Source organism: Moschus berezovskii, chromosome 15, assembly GCF_049115385.1.
Source record: "Moschus berezovskii isolate FMDL1 chromosome 15, NW_MosBer_1.0, whole genome shotgun sequence".
Classification (NCBI taxonomy): domain Eukaryota; kingdom Metazoa; phylum Chordata; class Mammalia; order Artiodactyla; family Moschidae; genus Moschus; species Moschus berezovskii.
In genome coordinates this window covers 46,482,339-46,488,338 of record NC_142474.1, presented here as the reverse complement: position 1 = coordinate 46,488,338, position 6,000 = coordinate 46,482,339, and positions in this window count along the sequence as shown.

Here is a 6,000-nt window from a genome sequence, read left to right as displayed (position 1 = left end):
TGGATCCAGGGTAAAGGCCGAGGATTGGCATTTCTGCCAAATCCTGCTGGTCCAGGGCCCAGACTTTGAGAACTATCAGCCTAGAGGGAGAAGGAGCTTTGGGTGGATGGTGTGGCTGGCATAGCGACATGAAGGGGGACAGTCTGCAGCAGGGGAATGGGAGCGTGCTGGGTGGTCATCTGCTTCAAAGTCACTGGGTTACACCAGGCCTGTGCTACTGCTGTGGGTTGGCCCCATTCTCAGCCCTGTCTGGGGTCCTGCTCCTTGGAGCTCCATAAGGAAGCAGGTACCTCCTAAGGAAGGTACCTCCTACTCCACCAGGAATGATGCCCCAAGGTCTGGGAACCTGGGAATGAGCCTTCCTGGTCCCTCTTGGATGGGTGCCCAACAAGTGCACTTGACATGACATGTCATGTACAAATGAAATGTCATGAAATGCCATGATAAATGGCTAGAAAATGGGAAAATGGTAAACTTTATGCTATATATATATTTTACTACAATGAAAATTATGTGTGTGTGTGTGTCTGTAGTTTCCTGGCAATTCGCTATAGCAGTCACAGGAAGCTAATACACCCTCCATAAATGTTGGTGGAAAAATACAAGGAGAAGGAAAGTGCCTTTGAGGGTGGCCAGTAGTACAGAAAAAACTTTGACCTCAGTCTGGCTTCTCAGACCTAAGCCGCCTCCCCAGCCTTGGCGAGGGGGTGTCTCTTATTAGAAACAATTATCCTGGCCTCCTCGAGCCATCTGACAGCTTATGGAGAACCAGCTGGAAGAAACCCCCCCACCCCATCCCCTAGAGGCCAGGGCTGGACTTCCTAGGCCATGTTCCCTGGGTGGGCTCTGAAGCCCCCAAAGGAAAAGGAGTGGTGGACCCCTCAGAGTCCCTGCACATGGCAGCAGGGTGAAGGGCTGGCTCTGCTGGCCCACCCAGCCTGAATGGAAGCCAAGTGCTTTCTGCCAGGGACACCCCAGCCCCTCTTCCACGCAGAAAACAGGGCTTGCCCCTCGGAGGCCCCTCCCTGGATGCCTGGCCCTGCCTTCACTGGTTCAGGTCCCATAAAGACTTCCCTCCAGTCTGAGACATGGGAATGGGGAGATTCCCTTCAGCTGTTCTTCTGCTGCCAACCGCTGGCTACCCCCATCCAGTCTAGTCTCTGCCCCCCGCCTTCTGCCTTAGGAGTGGCCCCAGCCCCCACGTCACAGTGACCAGAAAATCAAGAAGAATTCGCTGGAAATGTCTCAGGAATGCCCCCCCACACACACACACACACTCTGAGGAGGAGGCCATGACAGCAAAGACAAAGGCTCCTCCCAGGATGACCCTCGTGGGGTGGTGCTCCGGTAATCCCGTCCACACCTGACTCCACGTGCTTTCCCTCATGCCCTCAGAATGTCCTCCTGGAGCCCACCCCTGGACACAGAGAGGACAGCCTCGCTGCCACGTGTCCCCCAGAAGACTGGGACTGGCTGGGGCTCCAACGTCATCCTCCCTTCCCCAGCCCGAAAGCTGACTTCGAGTAAGAATTTCCCATGTTCGGAGCTTCTCTTTTCCTTTGATTCTTTCTTTAAATCATGACCAAAGAAGTCTTGAATTTTCCCTTTGGCCAAGAGATACAGGCCTCCTAACAAGCATGCAGCCCTGCCCATCCCTCTGACCTGTGTCCCAGCCTGGATGTCCAGGCCCCTTGTCAGTAGGCAGTGGGGCAAACAGACCCCCTAAGCGTGGAGTTGAAGCTGCAGCTGGCAGCAAAGGGAGGGGCTCCCGGCTGGAGGAGGCCAGGGCTGCACCTATGGACAGGGCTGGCTGTCCACTATCTCAGCCTCATTGTTAGCTCTGGTTAAGGGGGTCAGGGTGGGGCCCTGAAAAGACTTCCTCCCCCTCTCCCCCAAGAACATCCCCCAACCTGGTCCTGGAGTCCCTAAATCCAGCATCCTCGCAGTTTGCCTGGCTCTGCACTGCCTGCATTTAGTCCAAGCTGGTAATGAGTTGAGACAGTCCCCAGCTATTACCTGCACTCCTAAAAGCCTGACCATTCTGCTTCTCTCTTAGCACATCCGTGCCCATCCGCACTCTTCTCTGGGCAATTAGCTTGGAGCGATGATGTGTGGCCATCCTGGCTTCAGCCAGCCCTGGGTCCCAGCCCTGGCTCAGCCACGTGAACTGTGCTGGCTGTCTTCTCCTTTCACTCACCGGCCTGAGCCACGGGGCCAAACAGAAGCCCATACCACGTGTCTGAATATCTAAGTGTGATAAATCAAGCTAATGAGTAAAATATACTCCATGTCCCCACCTTGACTGTATTCTTTCAAAAGACCTGGGAGTCTAGGTTTGAGTTGAGAATTCTCGGGCTCCATGGAGACCCACTCCAGGACGTGGCCATGGCGGGAGTGTGGACCAGTGAAGGCCTGGCCCCTGGCCTGCCCCTAACCACTCCACCTGTTACCATAAAAGCCTACACATGCACACGACTTCCCAGCCCCGCGACTGAAGAGCTTCCACAAAGAGCTGCTTCTTGGCCAAAGAGCTGCCTCTCGGCTACTCCTCCACCTGCTCCAGTCCTGGGTTTCCTTTGAAAGAGAGTGTTAGTCGCTCAGTCGTGCCCAACTCTTTGCAGCCCCATGGACTGTAGCCCTCCAGGCTTCTCTGTCCATGGGATTTTTCAGGCAAGGATACTGGAGCGGGTTGCCATTTCCTTCTCCAGGGGGATCTTTCTGACCCAGGGATCGAACCTGGCTCTCCTGTACTGCAGGCAGGTTCTTTACCAACTGAGCTATGAGGGTTTCCTTTGGGGTTGGGTTTAAGGTTGGGGAGGAGACCCTCACGGGGCCTGGGATGAGGCCTCCGGCCATCGGGGCAGGAGATCCAGGGAACCAGGTATACCGGGCTTGGTCCAGATGGTCTCACAGGCTTTAGGTAGGCATGTCCCCCAGCACCCAGCCTCCTTACCCCAAGAGGAGAGCAGAACCTTCTAAAGCAGGAGTCCCCAGACTCCAGGCCACAGACCTCCTGTCAGATCGGTGGTGACATTAGAGTAGAAATGAAGCGCACAATAAATGTAATGTGCTTGAATCATCCCAAAACCGTGCCTCCTGCCCAGTGTGTGGAAAAACTGTCTTTCACAAAACTGGTCCCTGGTGCCAAAAGAAAGTTGGGTATCTGCTCTAAAGCACAGTGTCCCCCCCTCCACTTGCTGAGGTCTCAGCCACTACTGGTGTGACCTTAGGATATTTTTTCAACCTTTCTATTCTCAGCTGCCTCCTTGATAACTTGTCCAGCAGAGGTGATGTGAAGGTTGACTGGGATAAAGCAAGTAAAACCTCCAGCACAGCATCTAAAATGTGGAAAGTGAGCAAATACTGCTGGACAGATTTGTCATGTTTGCTGATTTTTCCTGGCGTGAATCCTCCCCCCATGGTGGATTTCAAACTGTCCACGTGACTTTACTGAACCTGAGCTGGCGGGACCTGGCTCTGGCCTCCGCTGATGGTTTCCAGAGGATGCAGACAAGACCGGTGAAGTCAGTGCCAAGAACGAGTGGCAGGAGAGATCATGTTGGGGGTGGAATGAGGGATGGTACCTCCTGAAGGTGATGGCATTTGGGGTGAGCTTTGAAGGGGTGGGAAGAGATGTGTGAAGATTTCCCAGGCAAGAGGGGCAGCTTGGGTAAAGGCCCCTTGAGGGAGAGCCTCAGGCACATGGAAGACCCACCCCAGTCAGAAGTGGGGTACCCAGAGAAAGATGCTGGAAGATCTGATTGGAAAAGCACTTGAAAGCAGAGCTATGGACTTAACTCACGTGGCAATGGGGAGCCACAGAGGCTTCTGTGCAGGGGCTGATGTGGTCCAGAGGATTAAGCAGGAGCAGGTGGAGGTGGCCTGGATGCAGAGGGAGACTGGATGGGAAGTGGGGGTGGTGGGTCGAGGAGCAGCCCCAGCTGCCCAGCCCAGAGCTCACACGAGGGACAGGCAGACACAAAGGGTCGTGTTAAACTCTGCTCCGAGGCTACAGCTGGGGATTTGCTGTTAGTTTCCTCTGAAGAATTGTTCTTCTAGAGAGATGAGAAATGCTAATGTCCGTGTCCTGAAAACACTTGCATCTTCCAGACAAAGAATGAGGGGTCTCCAGTGGCCCCTGTAGGGGAGAACTTGCAGGGGAGCGGGCTTCTCCAAGGCCTCCCTGCACAAGACCCAGCATCCTTCGAGGACCTTCCAAGTCTCAAGTTCCTCTTGGTCACCTATCTCCATGGTAACAAAGAGAAGACAGGACAGGGAAAGCTGAGCGTGTGATTTGTGTAAGAGATGCCTAGCAATCCTGGTCAGGTTGGGGGGTAGAGGAGACCCTTCAGCCCTGTCATGCTCCATGCACCCTGCTGTTGTCCTAAATGAGGGTGGGCGTGAATCGTTGTCAAAGACCCATGTGCCCCTCACACTATGACATATCGTCCCCCTTAATCCTCACACACATCCTGACTGGAAGTCGGTATTTATAGCTCCACTTTACAGATGGAGGAGCTGAGGCCCAAAGAGGGCAAGGGCTCCAGCAGGCAGGACGCTGGAGGGCAAGTGCTCTCCCATGCCCAGGGCTCTGCCTTGGGATGTCCAGCCTGTCCAGGGGCAGGAAACTTACACCTGTGCAATATCAGAAGGAGCAGAGAAGACTTTCTGTGGTCATCTGCAACTCAACAGCCTGACGATGCTGGTCTGAAGAAGCCTTGGGGACCCTCGGGACAGCACATTGCACCTGTGTTCACCACACAGAGGCAGCCCTTACGGTGACCCAGATGGAGACACCTCCATCTGTGAGTGTGTAACCAGAATAGAGCCCAGTCACCCCGGGACCAGACAAACAGAGTTGAGCTCACATGAAACACGGGCCTCTCCCAAAGCCTTGAAAGGGTTTTCTAAAGTGTCTTCTTGTTCAGTCACTAAGTCATGTCTGACTCTTTGCAACCCCATGGACTGCAGAACGCCAGGCTTCCCTGGCATTCCCAAAATATCTCCCAGAGCTTGCTCAAACTCATGTCCACTGAGTCCAGGATGCCATCCAACCATCTTACCCTTTCTCCCCCTTCTCCTGCCCTCAATCTTTCCCAGCATCAGGGTCTTTTCCAATGAGTCAGTTCTTTGCACCAGGTGGCCAAAGTATTGGAGTTTCGGCTTCAGCCCCAGTCCTTCCAATGAATATTCAAGGTTGATTTCCTTTAGGATGGACTGGTTTGATCTCCTTGCCATCCAAGGGACTCCAAGAGTCTTCTCTAGCCCCAAAGTTTGCATCAAAAGTGACTAGAAGAGGCAAATACAGGAGAAGAAGGATGTGGGCAGGGGTGAGGGAATATTCCAAACCTACAGCCCCCACCACCACATCTCCAAACATCCCTTCCCCAACTCTCTCCGAAGTCACACAGCACAGCGAGCTCTCCTCTCCACCGCAGGCTCCAGCGCCCTCTCTGCCTCCCTCCCTTGCCCCCTCCTCTCTGCCCTGATCTCTGCACTCCAAGCTCCCTCCTCCAGGAGGCTTTCCTCTGAGAGCAGCTCTAAGTGCTTTCTCTGGAAAATCGATTTAGCCTCTCGCATCTTCTAAATATCTCCTGCCAATCATCCCATGAACACACCAAGGCTAGGGGGAGGAAGGCCAGCCAAGGCTGAGGGGAAAATGTGTATGTCACAGTCACTCATTACTCGTTCTACCAGGCGATGGGGAAGATCCTGGGCTGCAGCTGAAGACACCTGGATGTCACCTCAGCTCCATCACTCAGGAAGTATGTGACCTCCAGTGGGACATTTAAGCCTCGGACTTTGACTTAGAGCAGAAACTGGGAGCAGGGGCTCCTCCCCCTGGGATGAGAGATGCCGCGAACTTTGAACCTGCTTGATCTGGGGCAGAGGAGTGAGAGACAGAATCATATCCCATCCCAGGGAAACAGACCCAAACAGAAGGATGCTTCTGCAACACAGTCAGTCTGTGGTCCTCCAAGGTGTCACAAAGGTCACAGG